This window comes from Rattus rattus, chromosome 8, assembly GCF_011064425.1.
Source record: "Rattus rattus isolate New Zealand chromosome 8, Rrattus_CSIRO_v1, whole genome shotgun sequence".
Classification (NCBI taxonomy): Eukaryota; Metazoa; Chordata; class Mammalia; order Rodentia; family Muridae; genus Rattus; species Rattus rattus.
The window spans coordinates 73,299,178-73,311,793 of NC_046161.1; the positions used below are offsets into that span (position 1 = coordinate 73,299,178).

General features: G+C 38.7%; 1 pseudogene; it reads right to left on the reverse strand.

Annotated features, from left to right (window-relative positions):
- LOC116908217 overlaps positions 1–11,408 on the reverse strand; it is an 82,951-nt pseudogene extending 71,543 nt beyond the window's left edge.
- Positions 11,409–12,616: the final 1,208 nt, after the last annotated feature.

Sequence of the window (12,616 nt, forward strand, 5' to 3'; positions counted from 1 at the left end):
TATAGATACATTTCATTCTGTTGTGAATGAAGGTCATAGCATATAGGAAAAGAAACTTCCTGTTATGCATGTAGTTTAAATTTAGAATCGTACTGAAATACTTGAAGTTGAGAGGCACATGACTCTTCATAATAGACATTATGATTAGAAGAGAAATAAAATCATGACTTCTATACTGGTAAAGAAATAGAAGTGAGAAGACTGAGTCTGGACAGCATCCCTGGAATTCTAGAGTTCTTAGAGCTGGGGGGACAAGTATGGTTAGCTGCAAGGGTCAGATGTGGGAGATAGTTTGAAAAGTGCACCTCTAGTTTTTGTTTTAGGTAAAACCCATTAATGCAGTCTCTAGTAGAGTTGACTTATTCTGGGCTAAAGCAGAACTTGAGTCCCTAATGTGGCCTGAAATCTACAAAGTACAGGAGGACGGTCCAAAAGGATCAGCATAAATTCATCACTCCTGCTAGACAGACAGACAGCCCTGTGGTCAGACAGCCCCACGGTCCGGCCAGGCACAGCTGTGCATCAATGTGAAATCCACGGAAACTAGGAGGGAAAAACAATACCATTATTTCTGTCCTGTTTTGCTCTAAATGAGCAGGAAAGGATATAAAAAATAGGAAATTGGTATCATGGGAGGTTTTAATTATTATTTTCTTTAGAGAGTAGAAAAATGCATGACTAAAAAGAAACCTCATAAAGTCAGATTTCAAAATATTTTCAGATATTTTCCTTTGAATTTTTTTTTTTTAACAATTGTGTGCACCAATGTGCCCTGCTTTTTATCGAACTCGGGTCCTAGTATTTGAAAAGCAAGCACTTTACTAACTGAGTCATCCATACAAATCTCTCGATTTTCTTCTTTTTTCCCCCATCTTTATTAAATTGGGTATTTCTTATTTACATTTCAAATGTTATTCCCTTTCTTGGTTTCCAGGCAAACATCCCCCTAACTCTTTCCCCTCCCCTTCTATATAGGTGTTCCTCTCCCCATTACCGCCCTCCCCCAAAGAATCCTGTTCACTGGGGGTCCAGCCTTGGCAGGACCAAGGGCTTCCCTTTCCACTGGTGCTCTTACTAGGATATTCATTGCTACCTATGAGGTTGGAGCCCAGGGTCAGTCCATGCATAGTCTTTGGGTAGTGGCTCAGTCCCTGGAAGCTCTGGTTGCTTGGCATTGTTGTTCATATGGGGTCTCAAGCCCCTTCAGCTCTTTCAGTTCTTTCTCTGATTCCTTTGAATTTTATATGAGTCAAGAGATGTGTATTAACTACTGTCTCAATAGTAATTCAATATCAAGAATAAAGACAAAGGAATACGCGATATGCTAGATAATTATTTCTGAATTATTCTTTAGCTGAAGTATCCAGACAAGTGTTTCCCTTTTAATTTAGCTTAGGTTTTAAATGTTCACGTGGTGGCTTCAATACATGCAGTTTTATTCCATGTACTACATGCGTTCAGAAATGAATACATTACTCCTAATGCCCCCCTTTCTTACAGCTGTCATGAGAAAGGGTCCCATGTTTCAATATCTCAAGAAAATGCCAGACCATTTTTAACCAGCTCTCTTTTGGTACGGGCTTCCCTTTGCTTTTGTAATGATAACATAACCTGTACCTCAGTAAGCAACTTTGTGTTTTTAATAGTCTCCTGGTGACTGTGTACCTCAGCTGTGCCCTGTCCTCTGAGAGGTGCCATGTGGTGTGTGGCATGCTCTTCTCATTTTGCTTTAGCTCATATCTTTTGCCCTTAGCAGAATCATAATTCTTTCTTTCATGTGTTTAAGATTTACATGTCAGACATCCCAGTCATCAAAGAGCTCTGATTTTTAAAGATCTTATGCTTATATAACGTACGTCTGGCTGAACAGTTCAAATGAGCGAACTCTACATTAACCCCAGATCAAGAATTCCTGAGGACAATGAGAGTATTAGCAAATAATCCGTTTCTCATTTCTGACTGGAAAAAGTATTAATTGTTCTTTCTAAAAACACGAGGGAGCTGTGTTGTGTCGATTTCTGCAGGTTCTTAATATGCACACATGGCTCACTCTTGAGATCCGAGATGAAATGGCTTCATTTATGGCACGACAGATGCATTTTCTATTTCCCCAAGTACATTTTACACTGGATGTATCTAGTGAATCTTGCAGAAAAGGAAAGTCTATCATATTTTAGTTTGTCAATGAAAGGTAGACAAAGGTCAAACGAAGCACAGAGGCATGCCATCAATGACAGAATAACAGAGAAATGCTGCGTTAGTCTATTCCAGCATGGCCCCAGCACCGTGTTTGATTTCATAGGGAGGAAACTCCAAATGTGCTCAATGAGATGGACAATATTTGATCTTGTCATTTTACTGATAATATTTAATAATTTCAGAGGATCAAATAATTTTACTTTTAATATTCAATTGTCATATTTATAGATCTTTATTTAAATTAGCTAAAGAGAGATAATTGAGAAAGTTTAACATTTTAAACAGTCTCAAACAGAAATTTTAAGTATAATGTGAAAACATCTATTCTGTTGCCTGCCAATTGTGGATATGATATTTCATTATTACCCTCCTTCTGAATAGTTTGGTAGATATTTCTTCCAGAGAGAAGTGTCACATACAAGATTTGATGTCAACAAAGAAGGTTGAATCAATAAGAACTGGATTCAAAGCCAGAACTAGCTACACAATTAGTTTGAGTCCAGCCTGGGATACACGAGACTGTTTCAAAAACAAAACAAAAACAAAAAAAATCGATGTGGAAAAAAATAACACTGATGCTTTGTGGCTGTCTAATCCTTGGAACTCCACTGGTTTCCCAACTGTTCCATATATATATGTATATACACTATATATATATGCTATATCTTCTTCTTGTCATGAGACCAACCTTTTAGAATTTCCTATTAATATCACTTGGCTAATGTAGTGTCTGCTATGTTGCTCCAGTACAAAGTTACTATTTTCATAACCAATTTTATAGGATGATACATTGAAATTTGCAAATATCCTAGTCTTCATAAAGCCATGAGGTTTTTTTTTGTTGTTGTAGCAGCATGAGCTCATGTTTTTCGATTTTGCTTGATGAGTTCTAAGCCATCACTGTATTGATTTACTTTGATGTTCAAATAATCGGTGGTGTCTGTGGAATAGTAAACTTTCCTCTGGATCCTTTAAGCAGATCTTACTTACTCTTCGAACACTTCCTTGTCTTTGACCACAATGACATTCTTATTCTTAAAGTTATGTGTCAGCATGCTCTCTCCTGCATTTTCTTGTTGACTGTGAAGTTGCCATTTTCCCAAAGGGAGTATGGTTGAAGAGTTGAGGTTGTCTATGGAGATGTGAAAGCTGGCTGTCTATTTGGATTTGGGTTACAGACATCAGGCTGTCTTAGTGGTTGGAGGAAGATTTATGCTTGGGTTACATACAGGTATGTTTTAATGAATCTACACTGACACATCAAATACCAACAACGAACACATGTTCAGTCTGTCTCTAACCTTCCCTGACTTTTACCCTCCTTTTCCATAGTGAAAGAAACCTATCATTCCTTGGCAAATTCAATACACGTAGGTAGTCTTTAAAAGACTACTGCTATATAGATATACTGGGTCATAGTCTTGTATAAGGAACTTTTCCCACTTACTAATGTAATACTACATTGGAAATTTTATTCTTTATTGTTGATTATTTTCCTATTTCTCTGCAATTTTTTCCTATTTCTCAGCTATTTTTGTGACCATCCATTAAAAAATAATGGCCTTCGCAGGTCTTTGTTTGTAGCTCTTGACATTGAAGAAGTATTCTAGACAGGAATCAGCAATAAATTGTGTGGCCTTGACCTGAAAAATCTCGCTGTTGGGTCAGACTTACTCATTGCAAAGCTTGAATGGGAGATAAGGCTCTGGCTCTAGCAGTTTAAGTCCACAGCAACCTAAACTCTTGAAAAGGAAATGTGACCCAAGAAGTTGGAAGTATATCTATGTCTATCAATAAACCCAGGTTCTCACAAGCACAACCGTGGGGTCAAGTAGAGGCGAAAGGGTAGCGTAGCATTAAGTTAAACTAGGGGCTTAGTGTATGGACACTGGAATCCAAATCTGATGATCTGTAGCCTGTGGTAAGAGATGATTATTCCACCAGGTCCTTGGTTCTTTTCAGAATGCAACGTGTGAATAACCAAGGTTGAATAAAGAGGGTGTGACCCAGATCAGGAAGATCAAAGACAGCCCCAGGGTGTAGACCAGAAGAGGTGTGCAGGGAATGCCAAGGGAAGTACTGGTAAGCCAGGCATTAGACAGGAAGACGGGGGTGCCAAGAGCCAGACATGGTGATTACTTTTACCCAGGGTGACAAAAAGAGGTCAAGATGCATTTATGGTTCTACCCTTGTTTCTTCTTCTCTTGTCAACTGAAAAGAAAAACTAAGACCCATTTGTAAACTAGCTCAGAAATGTTTATGCAAAGGATAAAGCAGAATATTACTGTAATAGCAAAATTATAGCAAAAGAATTATAGCAATATGGGTAATTTTATGTATTTATATAATTTGTTTAAACACACATAAGAACAAAGAATATAAAGATTTTTATGTCTTAATGGTCCCTGTCTTAGTTAGGGTTTTACTGCTGTGAACAGACATCATGACCAAGGCAAGTATTATAAAGGACAACATTTAATTGGGGCTGGCTTACAGGTTCAGAGATTCAGTCCATTATCATCAATGTGGGAGCATGGCAGCATCCAGGCAGGCCTGGTGCAGGCAGAGATGAGAGTTCTATATCTTCATCTGAAGGCTGCTAGCAGAACCCAGTTAGGATAGGGTCTTAAAGCCCACACATACAGTGACACACCTACTCCAACAAGACCACAACTATTCCAATAGGGCCACACCCTTTAATAGTACCACATCCATCTCAGTCCTTGTCACTGTTTTTTAGAGACAGGGTTTTATGTAACCTAACTTGCTATGTAGACAAGAATGACCATGAACTTCGATCTTTGTCCCTCCATCTCCAAAGTGATGCCATTATAAACAGGCACCACCATTTTTAGTTTTGTATGATGCTGGGGATCAAACCCAGGGCATTGTGCATGATGGGCAAGCTCTCTCCAAACTGAGCCCTTGGGCCCCTGTCACTGTTTTGACAGATCAGTTTTAGACTGTCAGTTTTCTGTGAAATCCATAGCACAGAACTGAGTTCTTTTTGTTGGCTTGGCTGAATAAACCACTTTCGGCATGACTAACAATTTCAGAACTCTTGAGCAATGGCAGGGAAGCAAATACATTTCCTTAATCTGATGCAGTAATTTACCTATAAATTTAAAAGCAATAGAATTGCTGGAACTAAATGGCCTATTTGAAAATAAATCGATGAAATTAGAGAAAAAAAACTTTAAATTCATCCTGTCCTTTTCCTCATCTCATCTCTTTCTGGATATAATCTTACTGAGAGAGGAATCACAGGAGTGTTATAGGCAGAGAAAACAAAAAGAAAAACAAAAACAGCTGAGATCATGTCCAGCCTGGGCTGCATCTCAGCTCTGATCATATTTATCTGAGGTCCCAAGTGGGGTGGTGACAAATCCTTTTTCCTGGCTTCATGCCTTCACCACAACTAATAAATAATGAGCTCAATATTTTAGGAAAGAATTATTGCATTATCTTTCTTTCTAGAGTATTTGCTTTGGTTACTAGCCACAATGCTTCATATTTAAACATAGAGCACTGTGATCTGTATCTATAGCTATCAATGTGCGATTGAAGACAGCATGGGACAGGATGCACATACATAATCTTGTTTCAATGCATATTAAAGTTTCGCTCTGACATTAGGAATAATCATCAATTAGTCATTTTGTACTGAATAAAGCCACTTGTTGAGAGTGCCGGGGGTGGTGGGTGGGTCAGTCTCCTGATTGTTCATAAACAAGGCCAGGAAGCAGCAATGATGGAGAAGAAATGAGTCCTGGCAGGCAGAAGCCGAGAGCTGCTTCTCCAGGCACACAGGATGTCCCGTAGAGCCTCAGGCTCCCCCTGGAAGGGAAGAGCGCAGCAGCCCTGATTGACAGTCATCTGTTGAGGTCAGCCTCTGCCAGAAGTAACTGCTACCGTTCAGAAATTACTTATCTCTCTCTTCGTTTACCATAGTTCTCTCCCTCATAGGCAGACGTGCTTTTATATTATTTTGATTTCAAAGGAGCAGGAAGAGCCAAACGCAGCGATGAATGCAGTTTTGTAATACCTAGTAAATACCATTGTGTATCATAAACATCAAATCCACGATAACTTTCATCCAAAAGTGGGATTAGCTTGATTCAAACCACATGAGGAGGAAAGCAGCTACTGTGCAAACACTTCACTTCTTGCTTTTCCAGATAGAAGGCAAACTCGTTATAAATCATGAACAGACTATTTAAAAGCCCTTCGTAGTTCTGACGGGACAACATTAATTGTTGGAATTTTTTAGGATGTAACATTTTCCAGAGATAAACTCTAATGAAAGCTATTTGGGAGAATTAAGACTATTTATTGGAGATGAAGAGAATGATGAGGGAAAGCAATTCTTTAGACAAATTCCAAGTCTCTTCTCCTAAAAGAAAGGCAATTCATTTTGCAACACTCATCCCATCTGCTCATTCCGTCTGTTTTCTCAACACCAAGTCTCTTCCACGGTCAGTACTTGTAAGGACTTTTCAACTGCACCCACTCATCCTTCCTGCCCTCTTCCTAAAATTTGAGAGTCTCTTAAGTAAGGGCAGTTGGAATGGACTCTGGTTCCCATCCCAGTGTTCATATGCATAGGCCTGAGGATGAACACAGCCCACAGAAGGCAGAATCTCTCTCCTGAACATGAGAATACGACACTCTCTGAAGCCAAGTTCTGTTTTATTCATTTTTATTTCCTGATCTTTCAAGTGCAGTAGCTAACACAGAGCTTGGCACAAGGTCAAAGGCACTCAGTAAGTAATTGGTAAAAATGGAAGCAGACAAACCCGGATTCTGCTCTGGCTGCTGAGCCACAGGGAAACCGTTGCTTCCTCTTTTCTATCCAGGATGTTCTGTAGCAGCTGTCTTCATTCACTGCACGAGATGAGTCGCTTACAAAGTGCTCTGCAGAGTCCTGAGGATAGACTGTGTCCTCAGGGGATCTTTGTTCCCTCCTCTGGGGCTAGACATTTCGTTTTCTTCAGGATGCATTCCTCACTGTCACAGAGGAGCACAGTGGTTCATGGCACTCTGGATGGGGTTATTGGGAGGATTACAAGGTCAGATGTTTAGAAATCTGTTTTGGACATTAAAAAATGACAAAAAGAGTTGAAAAGATAGGAGGTGATAAAAAAGTATTGAAAAAAATCATCAAAAGAATTTAAAAACTGATGGTCTAAAAGACCTAGAAACAGGTCTGCTTGATCCATTCAGAGTTCAGTTTTGTGCAGGGTGACAGATATGGATCGATTTGTACTCTTTTACATGAAGCCGTCCAGTGTGGCCAGCATCATTAGTGGAAGATGCTGTCTCTTCTGTAGTGTGTATTTTTTGGCTTCTTTGTTGAAAATTTGTTGCCTCTTGGTATGCGGAATTATACCCAAGTCTTTAGTTCTAGTCCATTGATCAATGTATCTGTTTTTAATGCCAATTTCCTGCTGTTTTTATATTGTACTTCTGTAATATGATTTAAAATCTGGGATTGTGAGACCTCCAGCAGTTCTATTATTATTCAAAATTGTTTCAGCTAGCTTGTTGTTTTGTTTGTCTGTAGTTTGGTTAGTTTTTTGATGTGTGTGTGTGTGTGTGTGTGTGTGTGCAAGTGTTTCTATATAAAGTTGAAAGTTGCTTTTTTAATTTCTGTGAAGAATTATATTGAATTTTTTAATGGGTATTGCATTGAATCTATAGATTGATTTTAGAAGCATGGGGATTTTTACAAGATTAATCCCACTCATCCATAAACATGGGATATATTTCCATCTTTTGATGTCTTCTTCAGTTTCTTTTTTCAATGTCATCAAGTTTTACTATACACGTTTTTTCATTTGCTAGGTTAGGGTTAGTTATATAGACACCACACACACACACACACACACACACACACACACACACACACACACACACACCCTCTTGAGGTTATTTTGAAAGGTACTGGTTTTCTGATTTATTTTTTTCAGCCTACCATTTCTATAATAGGAAGCTAATAATTTTTTGCATGTGTTAATTTTATATACTTGTACTTTGCTGACAGTGTATCAGCTGTAGAAATCTCCCGGTTATTCCAAATGAATTTGCAAATTGATCTTCTAACTCTATGAAGAATTGTTGGAATTTTGGTGGGGATTGCATTGAATTTGTAGATTGTTTTTGGCCATTTTTAACAATATTAAATCTGCCAATCCATGAGCATAGGAGATTTTTTTCCATCTTCTGAGATCTTCAATTTCTTTCTTCAGATGTTTCACTTGCTTGGTTAGAGTCACACCAAGGTGTTTTATATTATTTGTAGCTATTGTGAAGGGTGTTGTTTCCCTAATTTCTTTCTTAACCTGTTTATTCTTTGATTAAAGGAGGGCTACTGATTTGTTTGAGTTAATTTTATATCCAGCTGCTTTGCTGAAGTTGTTTATCAGGTTTATGAGTTCTCTGGTGGAATTTTTGGGGTCACTTAAGTATACTATCATATCATTTGCAAATAGTAATATTTTTACTTCTTCCTTAACAATTTGTATCCTTTGACCTCTTTTTGTTGTTTAATTGTTCTGGCTAGGACGTCAAGTACTATATTGAATAAGTAAGGAGAGAGTGGGGCGGCCTTGCCTAGTCCCTGATTTTTGTGTAGTTGCCTCAAGTTTCTCTCCATTTAGCTTGATGTTGGCTACTGGTTTGCTGTATACTGCTTTTACTATGTTTAGGTATGGGCCTTGAATTCCTGATCTTCCTAAGACTTTTATCATTAAGGGGCATTGAATTTTGTCAAATGCTTCCTCAGCATCTAGATTGCAGACTGATACATCCACTCTGGAAATCAGTCTGGTGGTTCCTCAGAAAATTGGACATAGGACCCAGCTATACTACTCCTGGGCATATACCCAAAAGGTGTTCCAACATATAATAAGGACACATGCTCCACTATGTCCATATCAGCCTTATTTATAATAGCCAGAAGCTGGAAAGATCTCAGATGTCCTTCAACAGAGGAATGGATACAGAAAATGTGATACATTTACACAATGGAATACTACTCAGATATTAAAAACAACGACTACATGAAATTCTTAGGCAAATAGATGGAACTAGAAAATATCATCCTGAGTGAGGTGGTAACCCAGTCACAATAGAACACACATGGTATATACTCACTGATAAATGGATATTAGCCCAAAAGTTCAGAAAACCTAAGAAAAAATTCACAGATCATATGAAGCTCAAGAAGAAGGAAGACCAAAATGTGGATGCTTCAGTCCTTCTTAGAAGGGGGAGCAAAATACTCATGGGAGGAAATACAGGGACAAAGAGTGGAGCAGAGACTCAAGGAAAGGTCATCCAGATACTGCCCCACCCGGGGATCCATCCCATATGTAGCCACCAAATCCAGTCACTATTGCTGATGCCAAGAAGTGCTTGCTGACAGGAGCCAGATATTGGTGACTCCTGAGAGGCTTCGCCAGAGCCCTACTGATACAGATGAGGACGGTTGCAGCTAACCATTGGACTGAAAAAGGGGACCCCAATGGAGGAGTTAGAGAAAAGACTGAAGGAGCTGAAGAGGTTTGCAACCCTATAGGAAGAACAATAATATCACCCAACCAGACCTCACCAGAGTTCCCAGGGACTAAACCACCAACCACTGAGTATACATAGAGGGACCCATGACTCTAGCCACATATGTAGCAGAGGGCAGCATTGTCCAGCATCAATAGGAGGAAAAGCCCTTGGTCCTGTGAAGGTTCATATCCCCAATGTAGGGGAATGCCAGGGTGTTGAGGTGGGAATGGGAGCATCGTCATAGAAGCAGGAGGTGGGGAGCTATGGGAGAGGGGGAAAGGGGATAACGTTTGAAATGTAAATATATAAATTTTCCAAGAAAATAAAATTAAAAAAATAAAGTCATAAAAAAGAAATTTCCATGTTGATATAAAATCATACATCTGCAAATAAAGATAACTTGACTCCTCCTCTTCCTACTTTTATTCCCCTGTTCTTCTTCAGTTGTCTTATTGCTCTGGCTAAGACCTCAAGTATTATATTGAATAGCTATAGAGACAGTGGACAGCCTTGTCTTGTTCCTGATTTTAGTGAAAATGCTTTGAGTTTCTTTCCATTCAGGATGATGTTGGCTATTTTCTTGTTTTAAATCACTTTTATTATGTTGAGATCTGCCTGTTTTACCCCTAGTATCTCCAGTTCTTTTATTTAAAAAGTGATGCTAGATTTTGCTAACTGTCTATTCTGCCCCTAAGGATATGATCATGTGTCTTTTTCCTTTAGTGTTTTCTGACACACTTATTTTAAATAAGACGTTCAATACTGTGAAAGCCAAATAACCTGCAATGATTTGAATTTCAAAAGTGGGCAACAAAACCGTGAGTAGCAAACTCCTTAACTTGTGAAAATTGTTTCAACTTGGTCTTCCAGGTAGAATTTGGACTCATGGAATAACTTTAATAATTCACTTATGTACTTGCTTGTCCAAATTTCAGTCTGTCTCTGGATTGCATTTGGAAACTTCATAATCTCCTCTGGCCTGAGGAGTTGGCTGATAGGGTGGCATGGAGCTATTTGGGATTTATCTGCTGATTCAGGGCCAGAGCCTTGCTTCTCTCTTGAGCAAGGCTCACTGACTAAACCTCCCTCCCCTTTCTTTTTTCTAGATTGTAAGTTAGGATGTTGATGGTTCAGTTGGTTGGAATTAGCATAGGCTTGGGAAATGGTAGGGAGCTTGTGATTTGGGAGGGTAAGCGGAAAGAGGAGAAATGCTAGGAAAATAAAAAAAGATTTTGAATTTAGATACCCTTTTCCTTGTTCAGACAATGCCTTAGCTGTTTTAGTCCACAAGCCAGAGAGCTGTGCAAATGTGTCATTTAAAAGAAACTTGACTATCTGTCATGCACGAGTAAGCAGATGGCTTTGTGCCTGTATGACTTTCAATGGCACTTACCATGTGTGAAGAATTAATAGTGTATGATATTTCAGGTTGAACTTACTAACTATAATCAGGAAATGTTCATTAAAACATACTGGGAAGAGCAGAGGTAGAGGAGGCTATAGCTTGGAAGTATTGTATAAGATGTGTAAGATAAGAATAAATAAAGGGATAAAAGAAAATAAAAACACGCCAAAACCCATGTACTTACCTGGTCAGCCAGGGAGTAAATGATTAGTGGGCAAAATTTATACAACTGTTGGTTGTGCATACTGAGATTTAACCCCTGGTTTCTGTCCAGTAATAGCACACACAATTGTTCATGATGACAGCACCAGGCCTATTTCAGGAAGAATTTAATTCCAAGTCTTTAAAAGGAAAGGTGGTCATTTAGAGGCACCCACAGAGTCCTGTACGAATGGCTACATCTACCATTTTTCTTTATATGAGACCAAGGACAGAAAATTTCAAGAGCTGATTCCAGGATGCTACAGACTTTACACTGAATGCTAGAACTTTACAGATTTTTTTTTAAAATTAGGTTTCCAATTCTTCCTGGACAAAAGCTGAGCCTCTGTGGGATACTTAAAAAGGGAGCTTGTTGGGCATTTGGTATTGGATAACCAGTTGGTTTGCTCTTCTTTGGGGTGGACTATTTCTTCCATTCTTGCATTCCTTAGTTGCCTATAGTTCTTTGTGAAAGCATACAAGTAACATTACATAGACTGAGAAGGTTGCATATAAATTTATTAGGAACTTACGTTGATGAAATGAGAGGACATAAATTTGAAAGAGAGTGAGGAGGCATATATGGGAGGTTTTGGAGAAAACAGAAGAGAGAAATGATACAATATAGTCTTCAAAAATAAAGGAAATAATAAAAATAAACTTTACGAAATGTCTTTGCAAAAATGAGATGATCTATCGCCTTCAAAAAGGATGCTTTCCAGACCGAGAGCCTTTAAACTGCTCTAAGTGGCAGATTAGCCTGCTACAGAGGCTCGTGGGTAGGGCCTCTGGTTTCCTCAGATGTAGCAGGGGAAACACAGAATGCTTCACGGAGCCATGACATCTGATATAAACAAGACAACACAGACCAAGCAAAGGTTCTGGAAACAAGGCATCTGCTTGGTCTTTATCCCTTCTGTTGTCTCCTGTTTCCATTACCCTTAAGCTGCATAATCTTGCGATTAACACAAACTGTGAGTTTTTCTTTTCATTTTTGTTTAAGACTGCCTTTGATACTGAGTTATCCTGAGTTTCTTTAGATCTATGGAGGCCAGTGTGACCATTTTCTTAGAAAGTGTCTGTGATGAAAAGATAATAGTTTTGGTCACTTTAACATATACTTTTTTTTCCCCTCCACAACCTGTAATTGACTTAACCGGGTCTCTTTGGTTCACAATATGTACTCTAAATGGAATGGGTACAATGATAGATATGAAAAGGACAGTTTGATGTTTTATAGAAAGGTAAGAT